This window comes from Tinamus guttatus, unplaced genomic scaffold (assembly GCF_059628265.1).
Source record: "Tinamus guttatus ecotype Peru unplaced genomic scaffold, ASM5962826v1 Tinamus_guttatus_pri_ptg001327l, whole genome shotgun sequence".
Lineage (NCBI taxonomy): Eukaryota > Metazoa > Chordata > Aves > Tinamiformes > Tinamidae > Tinamus > Tinamus guttatus.
In genome coordinates this window covers 144,202-168,703 of record NW_028289861.1, presented here as the reverse complement: position 1 = coordinate 168,703, position 24,502 = coordinate 144,202, and the positions used below count along the sequence as shown (strand labels likewise).

At 47.3% G+C, this 24,502-nt stretch overlaps 1 protein-coding gene across 1 annotated transcript in view; it reads right to left on the bottom strand.

Moving 5' to 3' along the window:
- LOC104575843 (AP-4 complex accessory subunit RUSC2) overlaps nucleotides 1-24,502 on the bottom strand; it is a 57,733-nt gene that overhangs the window by 17,743 nt on the left and 15,488 nt on the right. The window lies entirely within an intron of this gene.

The following is a 24,502-nucleotide window of genomic DNA, read 5'->3' as shown; positions in this document are numbered from 1 at the left end:
GATGCGGCTATGAGAGCCGCATGGCGGTCCCATATCCTCACATCTCCTCCTGCTGGTATGTTTCACTCAGAATAAGGCTCTGAGCTGGAGAGGACACTTGGACCACATCCAGCTAGATTATCATGTGATCCTAAGCTCCCACCAACTATAGATTCCTTAATGCCCATATAACCCTTCAGTCCCCTCCAGTGACTCCTCTGTCTGACAAGCCTCTGGCTACCTTCCTGCATCCTCCACTGCCATGGCTGAAAGGAATGAGCCAGTTCTCAGCTCTGATTCCCAGGAGAGCTTTTACATCAGGGATTCCCAAGCTCACATTGCTCAAGAACCACCAGCAGCTCCTGGCTCTGCACCTAGCACACACATATACTGAAGATGGTATTCAGAGCTGTCTCATTCTGTAGCAGCTTGCACACCACTGCTGAAGTAGCCCCTATTTATCCTATTCCCCGCTAGCACCAAGGGAAAAAGGACAGGCCTAAGCTCCTAGCACCTGTCCATTCAGGTATCTCCTATTTTTCCAGGTACCTTCACAGCTGGTTGTAAGGTTTAGGTCATGCCTCTCTGCAAGCAACAGCTGGGAACAGATTTGCAGCACCAGTACCTATATGCTGGCAAGCCTGGCTGAGCAACAAGGCCTCTCTCTGGGGCAGATGTTGCTGTGGGAGGACACGGCTTGTGCAGGCACACTTTGACGTTTGACAGCAAAATGCCAGCGAGCTGACACACAGCCATTTCCCAGCTGTCTCTCTGGCGCTCTAGCTACATCACACAGCTCTGCCCATCTATTTGGTTTCAATGGCAGCAAGGGCTCCCTGAGTGGGCTGTGATTCACTGTCACAGATGCAGCAGCAGACGGATGCCTGTTCTGCCTGCACTGTTCCCAGCACAAGGCTCTGAGGGCCAATGCTGCAGGAAGCATGTGGCCAGCTCCTGCTGGGAGTCACTCTAACAGCTTCCCTAGGGATATGCGTGACTTCTTTTGTGTCCTGGGTACCTGGATCTCCCTTGGAACCCCTCTCCTGGCTTCCTGCTATCTCAGGGACTGCAGCAAAGTCATGCAGTAACATTACTACTACAGGGATCCCCAGCCTCCCTTCCATACATCTCTGGCCATACCCTTCCTTGTTTTTCCCTAACCGGAACAACTATAAAAAGATCCTCCCCCTCATATTCATAGTTTGGAAGGTTGGGATTGACACTGGGGCTTAAAATGTATCAGGCAGAACAGCGTCAGATTCTGCAGGCTTTGATGATCTTTCTGTAAATCCTTCACACCCCTTTGTGAGGAACGATTCTCAGCAATGGGAATAGGCAGTCTGTACCTGCCACTTCTTGCCAAATCACTTGAGTCTTCTCATTTATCACTTGCAATACCACAAGGCCTGAATACCACAAGCCACTTGCAATATAAGTGCTGAATCCTCCCCAATCCTACAGACACAACAGCAAACGTAAACCCAGCAGTGATCCCTGCTTAGAAAAGCGTGTCACGGCGGCACAAGGCAGAAGATAACAGATCGCCGCAGGCACGCAGGGAGCACTGTAACTCTAAGCACCTCCATTTGGCAGACATTTTGATTGCAAACATCAACATTCTTTACCTCCTGCCCCTGTAGCTTTGCAGAGAAGCTTCAGGAGGTTTCCGAGCTGGCTCCCAACCAGCCTGCATGGCTCTGCTTCAAGTAGGAGATGGCTCGTGCAAATACCAGGCATGCCTGCGAGTGCTGATATGTTAGGTGCGGCAGCCACATAGCTCCAGACATACCCCGCTATCTATTACTGCCCTAATGACACTTTTGGAGCTCCATCATTGATGGCTTAATACCCTTCTCTGCTCAGTACTGTCAGCTGCACAGACGATGTGACCAAGCTCAAGAGACAGTGAAGCAAGTTCCTCATAATATATAATGCAATAGCCATGCAGTGATTTAAGAGATAAATATGATGAGACTGACTTTTCTGAACGGATTACTGTTTCTGCAAACCCCAGGTGCTTCACCCATGAGACGGAACATACAACCTAAAACTTTTACCATGAGAGTTCTTTCTGCCTTTTTGTGTATGTCTGCGGTTTCATTGTCATCATGTTCCTCAGATCAACCAAGACTAATCAAGTCACTTAAGGGTGAAAGATGGAAAGACAGGGCTAACGGATGGGAAATCAGTCTCACCAATGAACTGGCAAAAATCCTTTTGTATTGGAGCTGTACGCTCTATTGAAGGTTGTTCCACGGGAATCCTGGATTCCTATGAGGCATTTACAATACAGGGATCGGCAGAAATGCTGAAAAAAGAATTTATCTTTTTGCTCCGTGAGGAAAAATAGATCTAGTTTACTCATTATAAGTTTATCTCAAGGCTAGAAGTTTGGGAGAAGAATCCAAACTGAAAGTCAAGTCTTGAGACCTTCCATAGGACACCCACTTGTGGGGATTGCAGGGCCCAGATCTCACTGACTCAGACACCAGTTTTTAGGATTCCAGTAACGCAAACTTTGCTACTCCAAAGGCTGCCAGAAAGCACTGAATGGTTTAAAAACATTAACAGGACAATTCTAGTAAGCTGAAGGGCATTCAGAGAACAGTCTGAGTGAACAGCAAGGGGCATGGAATGAGTGGCTTGGGCACAGGATTGAACTATCTGAGTAAAAAAAAGAAGGTGGATGTGAAGATTTGGGAAGCCTAAGTTGTTGCAAGATAGAATTAATCAATCAGTGGTATTTGCTTCGATATTTATTCATTTCTAGCCAGCTAACACATCATTGCCAAATTCATACCTTCATTAAACCATCTAATAAATCATTCAGCACATTTAGTGAAAGAAAAGGTTTAAAAAGAAATACTAGTAGTTTGTTTCTCCCTAAGCTTCCAGCCCTGTCTCCTTGCCTCAGGGAACATGGAACATGGTGAAGCTGGTCTACTGGTACCTAGGGTGAATATGCCAGCATCTAATTCTAACAGGGAGCTGCTGCAAGATAGAAAGACTAAATATTTCCTAAACAACTGCCTCAGCTCAGCTCTGTTCATCTCGTGGTCCTGAGCAAGTCATGATTCCTGAAAAGATCATTTCCCTTTTCTTTCCACAGCTAGGTGCTTCCTAAGCCAGATGATTTTCCAGAGGTTTCCAGGGCAGCTTGACAAGAAGCCTAGCCAAAACGTATCATTACATCCTAGAATTATATAGGATTACAAAGTGTTCAAATTGGAAACAGCAGCATATGCCAATCAATCATAGCCTTAGTGCACATGGCAGCAAGGAGCTGCTCAAGGCAGGGGTGAGGGGCTCACTAACAGTAACGATATGGGCAGCAAGTAAAGAAAAGGTAGACTGGGTATTCCTGACAAAAACACAACCAGCGCGAGGTGGGTGCCCCCCCGGTCAGAAGTGCAGAAGCCCAAGTTGCTTCAGTGTTTTGGCTTAAGAGAGACATTAGAGACATTTGCCCAAGGAGCAAACTTATGCCAGCTACTTTGCTGCCTGGACACTAGCCTGAGCAGCTTCTCCCATTTCCGTTCTCGCTCTCTTGCTCCGTGACTCACCATTTGGAACGTGGCACTCAGCAGCAGCCAGTTATAGGCCGTGACTCACAGGCTGCTGCTCCTTCTCTCCATCAACCCTCTGTCCCAACCCCCATCGCATATGCTCCCAATTACCATATGCAAATCCAAAGAGGAGAAAAGGACTTTGATGTTTCTAGCTGCTAATATCACATTTAGATTACTGCTGAACTAAACTGCAAATTCAGTAAATCCTTTCTTATTATAGACACTTGAGTAGTAGCAGCTGCTACAGGATGAACTACATTTCTATAGCATCTTTCTGTCTGAACGCTTTGAAAGCATGTTAAAATTTTATAGGAGTAGGAATCAATTCTTTTCTGAAACATGGATCTGTCTGGGTGCTGGAGCCTAGCTGCTCTATGATTCTCAGAGAACCTACGGACCCCATGTAGATAAGAAAAATCCAATAAGAAAATGAGACAGCTGGGCAGGATCTAGCTAAGATGCCAAGTTTTACTCCTCTTTACCACAGGACTTCATTATAGCTGCAACATGGTGCCTAGAGGATAGCAGGGAACAGAGCCCTGCCACCTAACTCTTCTGCCCCATTTTCAGTGGGGCTTCATAACCCAACCTCGCAACCTGGGCCAAGGTCTCTCAATGAAAGGTCACAGATCATTCCTGCTGGGGCCATCAGGACTTTCCCCCAAAACATTTCCTGCAATCCAGCTCTAGACAACTTGGCCTTGCCCAGACCCTGCCAAAAGAGAGGTCTTGCTCATCTGAGTCTTAAGGGAGGATAATTTCAGAACCAGGTTTCACCTGCATGAAACAAAACAAGTGAGCTAGTTCATCTCAGATAGATAGTTTTAGATCCTCTGACACCTTCATGACTTGGGGAAGAGGGTGAGCTAAACCCTAAAGGGAACAAACAAGGCCTGTCTTCAAAGTAAACAAGATCATATTGCAGTACAGGCCAGCACACCCATAGAAACGTCAGCCACTCCTTAGCTGCCTATATTTACTGCTGCCTATATTTACTGCTACTTACTCTATATCCAGATTAAAATTGACATGTCAGTTCTGTCCAGCCCACACCTTGCAAGAACCATGGCTGCAAAACAATCTCGAAGCCTCACTGCAAGGGAAAAAGTGCAGAAGATCACTGAAGAAACCCAATAAATAAGGAACTTAGGGTTAAAATAACTGGGATAAGGAGACCTTAAAATCATGCCTACTGTTTTTGTTTGTTTGTTTTTCAGACCAAAGCTTCACATACACAATATTCACTCATTATCAAGTGAAAAACAGCCATTTCTGGGAAGGCAAATTACAGATATATGACCTGATGTAGCAATGCAGCAAGAGTAGGCAGTAAAGGTGAATACTACTTTCATCTAAGAATAAAGGAAAAGCTCAGGAGGACCAAACTTTTAAAATAATTAAGGAATCATCCCACCCTGCAATCCACTGTAAATAACCACACAGAACCTTTAGATGGATGAATTTGGTAAGAGATTTAAAAAAACAAAACAAAACAAAAAAAAACCCAAACAAGCAACCATAAAAACACTCAAGTATGATAATTTTCAGACTTGTGCAAAGCAGCAGTATAAAGGCTTCACTACCATGACTAGGCAGCCTTGTCCCAGTGACTGGGAGAAGCAACGCAGATGGGACATAACCTAGAAGTGATGAACATCAGCTCTGCCAGACAGCCTGCATTCACAGAGCTATGTTGTTTTTCAATGACACAGTCCTACGTGAAATTTAATATATATTGTGCATAACAAGATCAGGAGCCCCAAAACCAAACACAAATGGAAAAATGCCCAGCAGCTGGCTGGCTTTACTAGATGTTCCTCTTTATGATACTCATCTAAATGGCTTTTCAAACAACAGCTACCTCCTTTTGCCAAAGCTGCAGAAAACTTTAACCCTTCCCAGATCTAAGAAGCTCTGCCAAGACCAGAAGCAATAATAGGATATGTAGGAAGAAATTTTCTCTCTCTGCAAAGTAGGAAACTTGCAATAAACAATTCGATGGTCTGGAAGCAGGCAGAATCCTGATTCTGTAATGACAGGATGTTACCAATCAGGATGGCCAAGTAACAGTCCAATAAAAGCAGCATCTGCTGAGACTGATGCATCATATCTAGCCCATCCTGTGAAGGATTTCAGGACAACATATATTTTTGCTGCTGACACCCAACCGCTCTTGGTTCATGGGTTGGATTGAAGCATTCCCAGCAGTTAGCTGGAAGGAAAGATCATGTAGCTTTATGTTCAGGTTCAAAGAGGGAAATAGCTTGCCTGACTGTTGAGATCGGGCAATTTTGACCCTATTCTGGACCAAGCGCTTGAACAATCAGGCCTTGTGTAATCGACCATGTCTAAATGCTGTCTGATATTTCAATAGAGTTCAGGGTGGGAAAAGAAAGGGAAAATGATTCCCAATATAATGGGAGCAGAAGCTTCTGATTTGGGAACAAATCCTGAGACCAGTCTTAGGGTGAGACTGCCTAAGAGTAGAAATGACTCTTTGCACTATATGGCAACTCTTAATGTGATCTCTGTCAAAACAAGCATGTTGAGAAAGGCATTTTCAGGAAAGAAAATCTTGGGCAAATGTTGCCCAACTAGTTCAGAAGGAGAAGGAAGTCATGGACAGAAGAACAGATTTAACTTTTGTGGATCAACAGCTATAGTGAAGTTTTGATATCAGCAGAGAAGCACAGAAGTCTGGATTGGATCATATGGTCAGTGAAGCCCAGTCCTTCATCTTTGCCAGAAGAGAGCTCAGATGCTCTGCATAAGATAGGCCTACATGGGCAAATGAGTGACTGGCTGCTCCATTCTCCCCTCACAAGCACCTTCCTCCCTAGAACAACAGTTTACATCTAGAAGCAGGTTTTATAATCCTTCCACACGAAGCTCGGTGCCTAAAAAAATATAATGTTATATATTCTTGACATCCCTTACAGTGTCCATTTTTTGTCTGAATTCTCACAGCTCTGGGGCCTTGTAACTTCCTAAGACAGTGAGTTCACAGCAAATTTCATGCCAAAGGGGCAGCTTTCTGTCAGTTCTTTTGAACATGTCAACTTTTAGCATCATTGTTTGTCCTTGCATTAGGGCAGCAAGAATATTATCTTCTGTACTCTATTTGCATCCCTACTGACTAGCCCCAAGCTTCTTATTCTGTTCATACCAGAGCTTTCCCTGGTCCTTGGTCCTGCCACCCACCTCTGACTGCCTTCTTAATGTGCACGTGTTTGTGTGCATGCAAGTACACACACACGGACATACCTGGCAGGTGGAAAGGAGAGGGAGGCAGAACTCAGAGGACCTGCATAAATCTGCAACATTAATTTACATAACAGAATATTTTCCATGTAACAGAACTAATAAAAGGCTTGTAAAGATGACCAGACACTACTAATGATTACACATACTTTTCTTCTGAGAGGAGAAAAGTATGCCTCCCTGGGGGCTGGCAACCCCAAACAAAGCCTTCCTATAAAAGCTTTAGTAAGGACAGTGATCAGCTGCAGATGAGACCTTTATTTTTGGATACACTCTATAAGATGGCTCATGTGCTAATTAGGCTTGGAATGACTGGGCTCAACTGAATATTAGGGGTCTAAGTAACTAAATCTGATAACACTGGATTAACCAAGGTCTTCTGCTGTGGAAAGTCTTGCTGTGCTGCAGGATGGGCATAGACCTAATCTACAGGAGACAGTAGGGTGGCAAAATGGGATGGTCCTTGGCTCTGTACTGGAGGAGCAGTTCAGAGACCCTGGAGACACAACCACTACTACCAGAGGGACGACTGCTCTGCTCCTAATCCCTTCAAGGACATTAGGGAGCATTCAGGAAGATACCTGAAGAATATAGACTCCCAGTCCCTCCCCACGAGGAAACACCCATATTAGGACATTGCAATTTGAAGCTGTTGTGTCCTTTTTGTAGCAGATGTTTGAGAGAAAAGAACAAGTATGTACAATAGAGGTGCAGGAAGACTGTCTTTCCTAAGCCCTTACACGGAGATTGCCTTCAACTCAACCACGAGATTTCAAAATTTTACAATTTTTGTTCTCAATATGTGCAATAAATACATCAGATAGACTTGTAATCCACAGAAGCCCCAGATCATTTGGAAATATGGCTGGACTTGGATATCCATGAACCAATTAATCGCAGTATGTGAAAATTATTCCCATATGAGTTTCAAATAATCCTCCTTAATTTCCTAGAAAATTTCCAAGTTATAAACTGAGCAGCACATAAATCACTGTCCTCTCTCTTGAGTATTCATTATTTCACATTATGATTCCTAAGTTTCGCCTTTAGAATCACAGAATGCTTAAGGTTGGAAGGGACCTCTAGAGGTCATCTAGTCCAACCCCCCTGCACACGCATGGTCAATTGTTTGGTCAATTGTTTAAAACAAATAATTCCATTTTCTTCAGTCTTTCCTCTTACAAGAGTTTTCCAGGATCTTATGCAGCTTCCTAGGTAGTTTCTTAATTTTCTCCCACTCTGCAGCCATCCTTCTGAGCTGGGGTAACAAATGGCCCACACTTTCCCAATGAAAAGTGGGAGATTCTCAGTTTTATGTATTGACATTAGAAGACTCAGTGACATCATTTTCCATTTAATTTCTTATGTAGCCTAACACTCAAATTCAGGCATTCACCAAGAAAAGTCCTCATGGAAATGGCAAGAGACACATTCAGGCATCCTTCTGAGCTTAAAGGCAGCTGATAGCAAGGTGTCTTTTTGTGAATATCCTCCCTAACTTTGTTAGTCTGTTGTTTTCTTACTGTAAGATCAAGCTCTCAAGTCTCACAGTCTTTACAAGAAGATTAGCCTAGAACTGAATGAAGCAATGTTTCTTATATATCTGTCTTCTGGGGAGAGGAATTTCTTTTCACTGTTTGTGTAGTGTGAGGCTTATGGGGGTTTTGTCCTGTCAGGTTGCACAGATTTTTGAGGTAGGAAAAGGGGAAGAGTCTTCCCTGTCTTCAGGCAGTATCTTTGTGGACCACCCAAAAGGTAGGAAGGTCCTCAGTAACTAAGGTCTGGGCTGAAAGATAGCAAATTACCTCATTAAATGAGTGGGGTCTGGTGACCTGACTCCACAAAAGAAAGAAGGATAGAAGCTTCCCCTTTCTTTTTGTTGAGCAAATCAAGGGTTTTTTTGTTTGTTTGTTTGTTTTGGTGTGTGGGTTTTTCTCTCTTTTTTTTTCCTCCTCTCCCTCAACCTCAACTTGTGCTCAGGGGAAAGCATGCGATGCATCAGGAGACTAAAATTCTGCCTGTGGAATACCTTTTGGTAAAGGGGGAAATCACTTCTCAGCATCTTCAGGACCAATACAAATGCATTGCTTCAGGTAGGAGTGTTTCTCCATCCTGTAATGCCCCCTTGTATCAGCAGCAAAAAGCCTGGGAGAGGTCAGCGTTATGGGGAAGGAGGTATTCTTTGATGTGGTTAAAGCTTATGCAAGTCACCAGCAGAAGCATGTGAAAGAGAAACCCCAATAGATCACTGACTGCTAATATCGGTTCTTCAATAAGGCACATCAAGGCCTAAACTGAATGACATACGACTATTTTGGTGCCATCATAGTGCTTTAACCACCCCTCATGGCAGCTGCTTGTCAGCATCTTCCTCAGAGAGTTCTTCCTCTCCATGCCTTTTACTGTGCCTAGTTGTTGCAGTCAGCCTGGGGCCGGTGACGGGCAGTGTCTCCTCGGCAGATGGGGGAGCTGAGCAGGAGAGGCAGGAGCTGCAGCCACACGGCTGGCGCGTGACCAGGCAGCTCATTGGGCAGCCTCACTCGTGGTCTGCACGGGATCACCTACCTGATTGGCTGGTTGGGTTGCTGGGCTCCGTGTGCGGCCGGGCAGGGCAGGGGCTGCTCCAGGATCGGAAACTATATAAGTTGTGTTTAACTCTAAATAAAGGTCTTTGGCCCACCATCACAGAGACCCTGCTCCTCCATACGCCCGCAAACGGTGCCCAACGTGGGGCTCGAAGACTAGCTGTCTCTCCGGTTGCACCACCCAGCTGAACTCTGGGATCATGCTGAAAGGAAGTGTAAGGATCACGCTGAAAGGAAGCTTACTTTGTGCATGCACTAAAAGCCTCTTGAAAGGAAAGAGGTAAGCAGCTGGGAACTACGGGTTCATACCTAACGAAGGAACAGAAGGACTGAGTCCGCTCCTTCACAAGGTGCAGCACCTAGTCCTACCACACTACAGTCTAGAGATCCTTATGAACATCTGAGTCCTCTCTGTGCAGTCTCACGTTTCCTCTCCCTCCAACCCTCCCTGAAAGGCAGCTAACCTAGAAGAAAGCAGGAAGGGAAAGCACATGGAAAAAAATGCTATCAGGCTTACTGTAATGAGATGCAGTCACCACCTTTAGAGTGCTTTATAAACATAATAATTATAAATAGAAAAATGCATGCAGAAATAAAAATGAGGCATGGAGCTCAAGGCAAGCAGAAGAGATCTGGATAAGGAAGATGAGCTCTTCAGCAGCCATTTCAAGCACTATGACCTGCAGCAGGAGCACAAGCCTTAGTGGTGGGTCAAGTTAGATGCCAGTGGAATGAGAGAGAATAGTTTGTTGGCAATACAAAGCAGCTAAGCTTAGATGTGTGCTGAAATCCACTTGCCATTCTTCCAAAGAGCCAAGCAAGAAATACTGTTCACGTTAAGCCACATTCAGCCAATAACTCCCTTAAAAGTGACTGCAACTATTCGCACACTAACAAGTGCTGAAGGAATGGATAGCCACAGTCCAGGGTAGATGGGGTCATTCCAGGCAAGGATCATCAGATGTATCTAAGCAAAACCAGAGAAGTTCTTCTGCATGGGCTAACAATATCTTGGGATGACAGATATGAATTATTTCTATGCCTACTGGATCTTTTCATGTTTGGGCTTATGACTCTACCACCTGAGTTGCTGGAAAAGGTCTGAGGGCTACACTACATGCAAGAATGCAGTGCAAGCAGGCACTGGAACTCGCCTGACTACAAAGAACAGTGAATTGCACTAGCACAATACTCCAAAAAGGTCATCCTCCCTGCCGAGAAGGGCATCTGTAAGGACATCTATGCTGAGCACTGCTTCTGCTGCCTGAGCTGCATAGAATACACTTGGCAGTGTGGCGTGACTGTGTCCTTGCTCTTTGCCAGGTGTATTGGAGATGGAAATTTCTGTGATCTGTAGAGTCATAAAAATCTCCTGTGAGAAGCAGAGGTCAGACCTTGGGAAAAAAGATGTTTGCCTGCCTAGGCTGAGCGATAAGGAGCAGAGATGCAGCTGCTCAGCCCGGTTCACAGGCAGCCCCCCCGGCAGCTTGGCTGGGCTTGTAGCCAACTTAACCGCAGACGTCCTCCAAACTAGCTTTGGAGGCCAAACACCCGGAAATGAGGAAGAAGAGGAGGAAGGCAGGACCCTCGAATTGAGGGCTGGGACTGGCATGAGACTGGCATGCGCGCCTGCGCACCCGGGGGGGGGGAGAGTTGCGCAACTAGAGGCAGAGTTTGTCCGCCCCCCGGCCTGCCTCCTGGGTCGTACTGACCCTACGTGGCAGGATGCACCGGGCATAAAAGTGGACAGTGCGGAGAGAGCCGGCGGGAGGAGAAGAAACTCCTGAGTTTGAGGCCTACCCTGCCTGCGTGGGAGCCGGTCAGCAGATCTCTCTCTCTGGTCTGCCAGCTCGAGAGGATCTTCGGGTCCAGATCGGCAGGTATCACCTCGTGAGTAGTTATCCATACTTTGCTGCTTTTATATGCTTTCACCTGAATAAATGCTTGATGTAGTCACCTCGTTCTGGCTGATTATTGCCAAATCCTGAACCCATCCGGAACGTAATTGGCGATGAGGATGGGATTCGGCAATTAAACAGTGGAACTCACTAGTGGAGTGCATAGCTAATTGAGGTCGTGCCACTGGATAGAAATTGTGTTCGTGCTGTTTGTGTCTGTGATCTTTATTGTGTGTGCGACATGCGGTGGTTCTTTTTCGGGAGAGCTGCAGGCAGCACTGGTGACTGCAGGGAGGCTGCGCCTCCGAGGAAGTGTCCTGAATGGGGGCCAGAACCATGGAATACTCTGTGGAACCGATGGGAGACCTGCACCCGGGTATCTCCAGAACCATGGACCCAGAAGGACCCCATGGCGGTGTTACAGTATTGGGGTCAGTTTGGGGAGACTGACCGTACTAAGAACTCGGTCCGACTGGAACACACTGGTCGGATGGGAGGTGCTCTGCTGTGTGCATATAAGATTTTAGCGGGGCACCTAAAGGAGGAACAGGAGAGGAATCAACTCCTCCAAGAGCAATTACAGGCAGTCGGAGCCACCCAGGTGGTGCAGAGGCAGGCTCTGCTGGAGGTCAATGATCAGAGGGAGCTCCTGGAGGAGAAATGTGCTAAACTGGCGACACATTACACGATACGAGTGGTAAAGAACAGGAGAGGGAGAAAACCAGGGCAGAAGGGGAGCCGGGTGCGGACTATTATCACCGACCCTGACTGGGACCCGGAAACTTGGGATGGGGATATTTGGGAATCAGACGAGGAAGGCCCCACGCCAGAGGAGAAGGGCCCATCGCAGGACAAACCAAAAAGGTGAGCCGCCCCAGTAATACGAAGGAAAGCTGTGCTGACACGGCAGGGACAGGTGGTGCGACAGGATGAACTAACCGATTTTACCCCCAAAGATATTAAGAATCTGCTAGCAAAATATAAACAACAACCCGGGGAGAAACCACAGTCCTCATTGGTAAGATTAATGGAAGAAGGGGATGATTCGGTGATAATTGACAATGTCGATGCCTCGAGGTTTTGGGGGTTAACTAATGACGTGTATGTACAGTCCGCCCTGCGAAGAGTGGACGGAAGCGGCAAGAGTCTTATTGCTGTGGTAGCTAAGGGTCTCTCTTACTGCCACACTAATGACGGCGATTGGCCCCCATCCAGCTCCTCCTGGGTAACTATAAGACAAGCATGCCAGATGCTCAAGGCAGAGGCCATGAAGATTGCTATAGAATTGGGAAGTCCGGAGCTTTATCTGCAACAGCCGTTGTTACCCGGGATGCAAAATAAGTTGTTGGAGGGATGCCCAGGAGCGTGGCACCCCTATCTAATTCCAGTTCTGATGTCAGAACAAGGAAAACCTATTGAGAACGTAATTGAAAAGTTGCAACAGATAGGGGACCTTCCAGGATTGGCGTTAGAGGTGGATGGAGAAGGCGGCAGTGAGAAAAGAGGTCTGAGTGGGAATGCAGGGTCGGAATGCGGGGAGCGAGCTCGGATCTTCCGTCTGCTTTCTCAGAAGGGCGTTAATAGACAGGAAATTGATGGGAAACCAACAGAAGTATTACACCAACTAGCACGCCGATATAATGTCCGTGCGGTCCAGGCTGCGAAGCAGCGCTCAGGAATAATGTCCAAGGCTGATAGATCACAGGTGTTGCACCCGTGGGAGGATTTAGAGCAGACTGTGTTAAGATTCAGACCGAAGGAGAAGCTGGAGACAGTTTCTCCCCCTCAGGAGGGGCTTGGACGCCTGAAACAAGAATAGGGGCATGGCCAAGCTCCAGTGTCCGAAGGGTTCCAATGTAACATCGCTCGCCAAGACGACTGTTCATTCGTTACACGTGCCATTTATTGTTCGGAACAAAATAGACAAACGGTTCGTGCCTTGGTGGACACGGGACCGGAGGTCACAGTAGTGCACGGGAACCCAGAAAAGTGCAAGGAGGAAGTAATCCCTGTTTGGGGTTTGAGCGACCAGCCTGTCAAGGAAAAACTTGTGACTGACTGCCATCAAGCCGTACATCAGACTCTTGAAGCTGCTGGGGTGCTGCGACCAGGGAGGGTTCAGGTGATCCAATCAATCAGGGTGCTCAACAATAGAGGGCTGACCAAAGAGTGGACAACCCCTTACCCTGATGAGAGGGATACCCCATGTGAATCGTGCAGTAGCCACCTTGACTGTAGCATATGAACCTGGAGCGAACTCTAGTCTCTTCCCTGCTAGGGACAGATTGGTATTAAACCATAGAGGAATACTTGAATGGGATCCCGGGGGGAGGACTTCTCAAAAATTAAGGCAAAACTGTGTCCCCCCCGCCCCCCCCCCCGCTCCCCCCTCCCCCCCGCCTTCCCCTGTGAGTGGACCAGATGTTCTGGGGGGAGGAGGAGGATTGAGAGCTGTACTCTGACTTGTATCCTTGCAGAGAGAGTAGGGACATAACTTCAGTATAGAATACAAGAATGAAGCGACAGCCAAGCTCCAGTATGAGGGGCACGGAAGGGCCGGTGACCCCATGTAGAGATCATTAGGTGTGCTGCAAGCACTGGGAATTGAACAAAATAATGTGTCCTTTGTTCTTAGTTGCACCCAGGCCCAGACGTGGGTGCAGAGTGTCGTTGCAGGCATATTGAGAGATGGAGACAATGGAATCATCCCTACCGAGATCTGAAAAAATCGTGTGGGATGCGGCCACAGAGAAAGAGCGACAGCTTCAAGCATGATGGAGACCTGTGAACTTCACCCATGACCAGAGCCTCCGTGCAGTCATCATCTACGTACTGAACCTGGCGGATGTCACCGTTGAGAAGGTCTATCTGTGCTCTACACACCCCCACCCCCACACCCCCGAAGATGATGCCCTTAAAGCGAGCAATGTTTCCTTTTGATACCGAAGGGGGCGGATGCCATTATGGGATCAATCCACAGAGTAATAGTAAAATCGTATTAGCTTATGTAGGGAAAGGATGTGTGTGTTCTAGAACAACATGTAAATACGTGCTAAGTAATGAAAGCTATAACCAGACTGTGTTTAATGACTCTAATATGTGTGCTCACAATGTAGTTATTATTAGAGGCTATGATTTTGTGTATGTTAGCCATGTTTAATGACAATTTGTGTGTGTGCTGCCATAATAGCACCTTGCTACTGCATGAGGCAAGTGAGACTACCTTGATGACCAGCTGAAGTCTAAGCGCCTCCTATCGTAGTCAAGGGCAAGACTGGGTTGGCCTCTGTGTTGGCCACCAAGAACCTTGAGCTCCGCTGTTGGCTGCAACCCATTAGGCGTTGAGCGGTGGGACACATGCCATGCCAGACCTTGATGTGAATGATGGCCACCTCTGTCTCTGAGGGCCATCTAGGAGGCGAATGTAGGCCAAGCAGCCTGCTGCTGGCATGAGTGACAGCGTAATTAACTTGTGCACAGAACCACAGAACTTGCCTGAAAAATTGCTTATGCTAACTCTGCTGCACGTAGGCCCATTGGACTGCTTACGCCACCCTGCGCAGTAGGGCGGCTTACCATTTTACAGACCAGGTTTCCAAAAAAAAAATAAAATAAAAAGAGCGAGAGAGAGAGAGATGTAACAACGTCATTGCTCCAGGGATCACTGCCGCACAAGCACTGACCACGCTACGCAGACCGGGATGCTGGCTAGCAAAATCCTGCAGTGCTACAACGACAGCTTTGCCATCATTGTTAATAGATGTAGACTCGGCTCGGCACGCAACCTTGCTGCAATGGCTATGCTTCTGCTTATGCATGACCGCAGATGTGAGAAGGCAGAGGCATGTGCTGCATGACTCTAAGCGATCACACCATGTCTATGCATGCCCAGGTCCGGACGTTACAGGACCTGACTCATCAATTGAGATTGGATGGTGATTGGACTCCATTTGGACGATGGACATGGGGTTGGCCATGGCTATAGAAACTGTTATTTGAGATGTTATTTCTATTTCCAATATTATCATATGCTGTCTCCCTTGCATAGTGATGCTGACACGAGGTATGGTTGAACTGCTATGAAAACATTATCTGTTTGGGTGCTTGGCTACGATAGATTGACCTCTACAGATCGCGGGGTGGTATGTTATACGAGGTGGGAATCCTTATGATTGTTTATGATCTCTACAGATCACGGGGTGGCATGTATTGGAGATGGAAATTTCTGTGATCTGTAGAGTCATAAAAATTTCCTGTGAGAAGAAGAGGCCAGACCTTGGGAAAGAAGATGTTTGCCTGCTTAGGATGAGCGATAAGGAGCAGGGATGCAGCTGCTCAGCCTGGTTCACAGGCAGCCCCCCCTGGAAACCTGTTGAAGCTGGCCGCTCGGCTGGGCTTGTAGCCAACTTAACTGCAGATGTCCTCCAAACTAGCTTTGGAGGCCAAACACCCAGAAATGAGGAAGAAGAGGAGGAAGGCAGGACCCTCGAATTGAGGGCTGGGACCCCTGACTGGCATGCGCACCTGCACACCCGGGGGGGGGAGTTGTGCAACTAGAGGCGGAGTTTGTCCGCCCCCCGCCTGCCTCCTGGGTCGTACTGACCCTACGTGGCAGGATGCACCGGGCATAAAAGTGGACAGTGCGGAGAGAGCCGGCGGGAGGAGAAGAAACTCCTGAGTTTGAGGCCTACCCTGCCTGCGCGGGAACTGGTCAGCAGCTCTCTCTCTCTGGTCTGCCAGCTCGAGAGGATCTTCGGGTCCAGATCGGCAGGTATCACCTCGTGAGTAGTTATCCATACTTTGCTGCTTTTATATGCTTTCACCTGAATAAATGCTTGATGTAGTCACCTTGTTCTGGCTGATTATTGCTGAATCCCGAGCCCATCCGGAACACCAGGGGAAACCCAGGGAGGGGGCAAAAGAAGGTGGCCTCTAAACAATTTAGGCAGGATTGGAATTGCTAAGCAAAAAGGAGGTTAAGTAACCATGTGGTTATTCCTGCGCCAATGCAGATAGAGCAGAACAGAAAAAGCCTGCCCACTGAGAGTATTTAGGTCACACTTTTCCAGAAGCAAATGCAGCTGGCAGCAGTTGGAATCGAGCACAGATCTGGAGTTAAAACAAACTAATGAGATTGGCCCAACTTTGACAGCAAGGACTCCCTTTTTCCTTCAAGGGTAACACCTGAAGAGCCCAATCCCTGAGGTATGGAAAGAGCCAAGGGAGAGGTTCTATCTGGCACTGAACAGAGCCACTCAGCAGCACAAAATATTCCCCAGGGTGGACTGCATCAGTCTCATTAATTCAAAACATCACAGAATTACTGGAATTCTCATGCAGAACACATCTTCCTGCAAATGTATGCCAATTTTTCTGGCACTAGTAATGCATGGATTTTCTGAACAGGACCACGGACACATAGTTCAGTCCTTTGCACATTTGGGAACGCAGGGGAATGAAGACTGCCCCAGTGCATCCCACCCTTCCTCAAGAAGAGAGGATAGTCTAGTCTGAGGTAACCTTGGTTCCAGGAGAAGTTTCAGATGAAGGTCTGCTGTATATATGCAGCACATGGTGTCTCTCTGAACAGCTCAAACTCAGAGTGTGAGCCTGAGCTAGAAAGTGCAATCACAAGCTGGAAAGTGCCATCATGTAGACTATGGCCACCCAGCTGCATCATGGCCACTATTTACCAGGGTGGCTCTGCCTCCTGTTAGTGCCACCTGGCTGGCAGTATCCTGTGTCACTTCACCTATGACATACTCCAATCAACGTCCATCTTTGCCACTGAGCCAAACACTCCCACTTACTAGACATATAATGACCACAGTCTTTTTTTTTCTCTGTCTAAACAGTCACTTAAACTTGTCATCTGCCTCTTTGTGCTCCTTTAAGCTCCCCCAGTAGCTGCTTTACCTCTCAGATTTTCAATTTAGAGAGCATTTTGAGCAAAGGATGCTCGCATTTTGAGCAAAGGATGCTCTGGGTAGCACCTGAACCACTGAGTCTTGACCTTTCCTGCAGTTTCTTGCTATTAATGTATCATGAACGAAACTCCCAGCAGCATGTTGCACCTGAACAACCAGCAACAGGCTTGCCCAGTTAGAAATATTCGCATGCACTTTATGGATAGAAAATTCCATTATTTACAAATTCCCACTGCTACATCACAGCTCTGTTGGGGACAGGAAGGGTGTGTGGACAGATCTGCTCTTGCTGTCATCTTTAAAAGTATGGTCCTGCTTTGACCCACTTCTTTCAAAAAAGAAACACTAAAATATTTTTCATGAAGAAAAAAAATGGAGCAGATATATGTATGATAGGGCATGTAGGGAACCTGTTCAGCAGATAACATGAAAAATGCCTACTAATGCTAGTCGCCAACACAGCTGTCATTGATCACTGTTACGGATTCCACCTCCAGCCAGCCACAAGCCCTCAGCTCCTTGAAGTCTCATCTCACAGCCTCTTGCATAGACCTGGAATGGGGTTAAACTTCTAGATCTTCTGGAACTACAAACTGGATGGGAAGTCTCTGCTCAGTCTGCCAGAATCAATTTATCCCCTCAAATCTTTTCAGTCAGGACTGTCATTCAGCCCACAGCTGACAGGGGGATATCTCCATTTCAAATCCTCAGGGTCTCCAAAGCCCTTGGCACCTCTCACTTCTCATTTGCTTTTGTTAGGTTTAGTCACCACTCAGGTCCATGAGAACCTTGCCTACCTCTGTCAGTATCCGTCAGCATCGCTGATACAGAAGTGACTTGGAGTGAATCATAGAATCATAGAATGCTTAAGGTTGGAAGGGACCTCTAGAGGTCATCTAGCCCAACCCCCCTGCACACGCAGGGTCACCTAGAGCACGTGGCACAGGACTGCATCCAAGCGGGTTTTGAAGATCTCCAGAGAAGGAGTCTCCACAACCTCTCTGGGCAGCCTGTTCCAGGGCTCTGTCACCCTCACTGTTAAAAAATTTTTCCTTAAGTTCCTGTGGAACTTTTGGTGCTTCAGTTTGTGGCCATTACCTCTAGTTCTGTCAGTGGCCACCAGGGGAAAGAGGCCAGCACCATCCTCCTCACTCCCTCCCTTGAGGTATTTATATACACTGATCAGGTCCCTTCTCAGCCTTCTCTTCTCCAGGCTGAGCAGGCCCAGCTCCCTCAGTCTCTCCTCATAGGGCAGATGTTCCAGGCCCCTGATCATCCTCGTAGCCCTGCGCTGGACTCTCTCCAGTAGATCCACATCTCTCTTGTACTGGGGAGGCCAGAACTGGACACAATACTCCAGATGCGGCCTCACCAGGGCTGAGTAGAGGGGCAGGATCACCTCCCTCGACCTGCTGGAGACGCTCTTCTTAATGCAGCCCAGGATCCCATTGGCCTTCTTGGCCACAAGGGCACACTGCTGCCTCATGGTCACCTTGTCGTCCACCATGACACCCAGGTCCCTCTCTGCAGAGTTGCTCTCCAGAAGGTCAGTCCCCAGCCTGTACTGGTGTCTGGGGTTATTCCTCCCCAGGTGCAGGACCTTGCACTTGGCCTTGTTTAATTGCATGAGGTTTTTCACCGCCCAGTTGTCCAGTCTGTCCAGGTCCCTCTGGATGGCAACGCAGCCCTCTGGGGTATCGGCTACTCCTCCCAGTTTCGTGTCATCAGCAAACTTGCTGAGGGAGCACTCTGTGCCTTCATGCAGGCCATTGATGAATAAATTGAACAGGACTGGACCAAGGACTGACCCCTGGGGGACACCGCTAGCTACAGGCCTCCAACTAGACTCGGCACCGCTGATCACCACTCTCTGGGCCCTGCCATCCAGCCAGTTCCTAATCCACCTCACTCTCCACTCATCTATCCCACACTTCCGGAGCTTGCCCAGGAGGATGTTGTGAGGGATGGTGTCAAAAGTCTTGGTGAAGTCGAGATAGACAACATCCACCGCTCTCCCCTCATCTATCCAGCTGGTCATTCCATCATAGAAGGCTATCAGGTTAGTCAGGCAAGTTTTCCCCTTGGTGAATCCATGCTGACTACTCTTGAGCACCTTCCTGTGCTCCGCATGCCTGGAGACAACGGCCAGGATGAGCTGTTCCATCACTTTTCTGGGGACAGAGGTGAGGCTCACTGGCCTGTAGTTGCCTGGGTCCTCCTTCTTGCCTTTTTTGAAGACTGGCGTGACATTGGCCTTCTTCCAGTCCTCCATTACCTCCCCCATTCTCCAGGATCTTTCAAAGATGATGGAGAGCGGCTTAGCTATGACCTCTGCCAGCTCACGCAGCATCCTGGGTGCATCCCATCAGGGCCCATGGATTTGTGGGTATCGAGGTTCCTTAGGTGCTCTCTGACCCAATCTTCCTCTACCCAGGGCAGGTCTTCCTCTCCCCAGGCTTCTTCTCTTGTCCCTAGGGCCTGGGGCTCCAAAGGGCTGCCCTTGGTAAACACCAAAGCAAAGAAGGCATTCAGCAACTCTGCTTTTTCTGTGTTAATTGTAACCAGGGTGCCCATTCCGCTCACCAGCGGACCCACGTTTTCCCTGATCTTCCTTTTGCTGTTAATATATTTGAAGAATTTTTTCTTGTTATTTTTAACACCCCTTGCCAGATTGCATTCCAAACGCGCCTTACCTTTCCTTGTTGCATCTCTGCATTCCCTGACTACGTTCCTGTATTTCTCCCAGGGGGCCTGTCCTTTTTTCCACATTCTATATACCGTCGCCTTCTGCTTGAGCATTGCCACAAGCTCCTTGCTCATCCGCGCAGGTCTCCTGCCCCCTCTGCCTGACTTCTTACACACAGGGATGCACTGTTGGTGTGCGTGGAGGAAGCGTCGCTTGAAAACTAACCAGCTCTCTTGGGTCCCCCTGCCTTCTAGAGCTCTAGCCTATGGGATTCTTCCGAGGAGGTCTCTGAAGAGGCTAAAGTTGGCCCTCCTGAAGTCCATCGTTGCAAGGCTACTTACAGCCCTGCCACCTCCTCGTTGGATCCTGAACTCCACCAACTCATGGTCCCTGCAGCCGAGGCTACCCCCCACCTTAACATCTCCTACAAGTCCCTCTCTATTTGATAGCACGAGGTCCATTAGCCCACCTCTCCTCGTCGGCTCCTCCACAACCTGCGTCAAAAAGTTCTCGTCGACGCTCTGCAGGAACCTCCAGGACTGCTTGTGCCTGGCTGTGTTGTCCTTCCAGTTGATGTCGGAGTAGTTGAAGTCCCCCATGAGAACCAGGGCCTGTGACTTTGAGGCAATATCCAGCTGCCTATAGAAGGCCTCATCAACCTCCTCGTCCTGGTCAGGTGGCCTGTAGCAGACACCCACCACAGTGTCTCCCACATTAGCCTGCCCTCTAATCCTTACCCACAAGCTCTCAACTCGCTCATCCTCCACTCCCACGTTGAGCTCCATGCATTCCAGTTGCTCTCTCACATAAAGAGCAACTCCACCACCTCGCCTTCCCAGCCTGTCCTTCCTAAAGAGCACATAGCCTTCCATGACAGCCCTCCCATTGTGTGACCTATCCCACCATGTCTCTGTGATTCCAATGAGATCATGTCGCTGGGACCGCACACAGATCTCCAGTTCGTCCTGCTTGTTCCCCATGCTTCGCGCATTGGTGTACAGGCATTTCAGGGAAGTAACCGAGTCTGCAGGTTTCCCAGGAGGGGTGAAAGAGGACCCTCTGTGATCATTTCCTATCCTCACTTCTCCACTACCATACTCCGTGTGGAAGCCATCTGACCTAGGCTGTGTGGTACTGATTGCCCTGTCTGTGTGACACTCCCCTTCCCCCTTCTTGCCTAGTTTAAAGCCCTCCTAACCAGGTTGGCCAGCCTTTTGGCAGAGACGTGTGCCCCTCTTGCTGAGGTGGATCCCATCATTTCCCACTAGCTGGCAGTCATAAAAAAGAGTCTCATGGTCATAGAAGCCAAAACCCTGTTGCCAAGCCCAGCGGCACAGCCAGTTGTTAATCTCCCATATCCAAATGATCTCAAGCTAATACAGTTTACATCAAACAGAAAGATTAAAAAAGAGAGAAACTCTAATGAAGCCTTTTTAATTTTTAAAAGAGCAGTTATAAAGAAAACAGTGATAAAGCCAGCGAAAATGAAGAGCTTGAAGAAAAAAAGACTGCAGAAAACATTTTGAATGTATACCATAAGTAATCTGTAATCCGTATGCCAAGCAAGGTGAGAAAATTTGAAGAGTAGTGCTCCTGAATAAATCTGAAAGACCACACCAGCAAGGATAATAGGGTAAGTAAGTAGAGCACTTACTTAAAAAAAAAAAAAAAAAAAAAGCCTGGAAAAAGGAGTTATTCATCCAAGAAAATTCCACCTTAAGACATTATGGGAAGGGATACAGAAAAAAATCGCAAAGGTCAAGCATCATTAAATTTTGCCAAACAAGTTCTCCAGCCACATAAACAAAAAGAAAACAAGGAGAGAGGAATTGGGCCAGCTGTGCAGTGAGGAAAGGTAGAATAAAAAGACAGATCTAGATATGATGCAAATAGCTAAGCTCTTTGATGATGTTTCATCAAGAACAAAAATATGTAAGCTGGGGCAATGATGGGTTAGGCAATGTAAGGAAAAGAGGATGCAGAAAAGAAAATGATTATTTGAAGTGGAAGAAAATTCAAGAATATGGATGAACTCAGGTTGGAGGGATAAGACATTCTTGATTCAAGAGCAATGAGAGAATTGTTGCATGATCACAGCTGGCATCAGGGCTTTTGATAAAAATATCCCTGAGGAAGAGAGGAAGGAAAGGCAGGTGACTAGGGAATAATAGAGGTAAAGCCAGTACCTGTATTGAAAGAGAGGGCAATGACCCATGCTAGAATAGATTTACTGGCCTGCCCTTAATACTACATAAGGCTACATAAGAATAATGAGCCAGAGAAATAAGTGAAAAATGGGACAAAACACAACATGAGTTGGCTAAAGTTGAGTTACTGCCTAGCTATCAGGAACAGTTCCACAGTGAGATCTTGACTCACCAGGAGTACCAAACTTAAAGCAAATTAAGATCTTTGGCACGCAGTATTTTGTCTTTCTTCCTACTACATCCCCAGGCGCCCTGATGAGCAATAATCAAGCCACGTGCAGGCCATTTGTGAGCCCACTTCATACTCCCCTGGGCACCTGCACTTTCTGCAGAGCAGGTCCAGGCCTATCCCAGAGATCCTGCTGAACGTTATTCCCAGCATTCTGGGTCAAGGCAGCAAAGACAACCTACAGGAGCAATTTCATCTCCTTCCTGCGAATCATTTCAGTCTGCTTCCATCAGAGCAGCACACACACTGCTCTTACTCCCTAGCTGCCTCCCGCAGGAAGCCTGCTCTGTAGTGACACCTCTTCCCAGCACAAATGCACCTGGGAGCAAGTTCCTCACAGTACAAATCCCCCTTCCCATCCCTGCAGGAGTATATCCTGCACATTCAGCCTCACCAGGCTGAACGAGATGGAGACCTGGAGACACGAAGAGGGTTCTTAGGCCCCAGGGAGAGGTTTCAGGTCTGGGATGAGAAGGAGCCATAGTTCAGGAAGCTCTAAGGAGCATCCAATTCATTGTCACAAAGCTGCAGGCAGAACTCACTCTGCCCTGTGGCTTGTCTGAAGCTCCGTATTCCCTGTTTGTTACCCTGAACAGAAACTCCGGATTCTTTCTCCTTCACATAGCATAAGGAGCAGAGAGCCTTACCACATTTTAGTCACTGAAAGTGAATAACTACCCAAGAACCTGCAGCCATAAAATGGTTCCTTCAGAAAACAACTGCAGAAAAGGCTGTCCTGAAAGTCGCTCCCATCTCAACAGGCCTGTTGGGTCTGCACACAACAGGGGAATAGAATGGGAGAGGTTGGAGAATGACAGCATGAGTGCCATACAGACAAACTTTGACAATGACGGTCCTGGATTTCCTCCCTCATGCCCTCTGCTACTCATCTCTGACCCACATGCACCTACTGTTCTAGCTCTGCAATGTCCCTCTCAACTGTCTATGACCTTTTTGGCTCCAAGGTTCCTCCACTGCTCTGCCAAAACACTTAGCATTTTACCTACATTATTCCTGCTATGCTAGGGCTCCAGACAGGCTTAAAGATGCTTTATCTGAAATATTCTCTGGTCATTCCAATACTTATCTGTCCCTGAGCACTCTGCCAAGCTTGGCAAATTGCAGAAGGGTTTTGTGAATAAGTCTGAGCTGCCAAACTAGCTTATTAGTAATAACAACATAATAACTCTTATTAACATAACAATAATAACTCTTCCTCCCGCATACATCCTTTACAACACCCACCAATCCAGTCCACAAAGAGCCCATGCTACTGTCACTCCCATAAACACACATTCCCCCCAAACACCTGCAACTGCAACCCCACATGCTCGGCATTTTCCATAACTGCAAAAGACTGCATCCCCTATTTACACATTTCCTTATGTTACTACATTCCCATGTTTACCTTGCTCTATAGCCACATAATTGTGCCACATATACCAAAATCTTTTTCTTTTATAGTTTTGCCTTTTTCTTCTCACTGTCATCCTGAACATTGCCTCCTAGGCATCTAGATCCCTTTCCCACATACATCTATCTCTGTTCGAGCACTTCTCCTTTTGCATTTGCAGCAGCAATTTGATGGAAGGATTTCTGCAGCAGTGGGGGAGGGAAGAAGAAAGGCAGGGAGGGAAAGGAGGGATTTGGTTATAACAAGACCATGTAATTAAGCTCTAGTAACTGGTATCCAGGCTGGACCATTCATCTCGGTGATTAAAAATAATAATTCCTCCATTCTTAGATAACCTTTCTCATCTCATCTGTGGAAAGTGGCAAGGAGAAAGCATTCATTTCAGAAGCATCACAGACACACCCTAAACAACACAAAGGACTCCAACCAACACAGATTTCTTTGGAGAAGAGCAGGATTTTACCTGCCACTCCATTTTCTGCTAATATCTTTTTATGCAATTGATTTACTGCTATTAAAATAATAATAAAAAAAAAAAAGCCACACAGACGGCAACCTTTTCTCTGCCCAGGTCCTTTGTCTGTGGCTATTCATGGCAGCGCTGCCTGTCAGCGTCCGCGCTGCGCAGCAGCAGCACTGCCGGGGACGCACAGAGAGCAGGGCGGCTCGAGACTAAAACAATCCATGTGGGCTCACCTGTCATGGCAGACACAGTAGAAAACTGTGCAATGGCACCAAAAAGAGCAT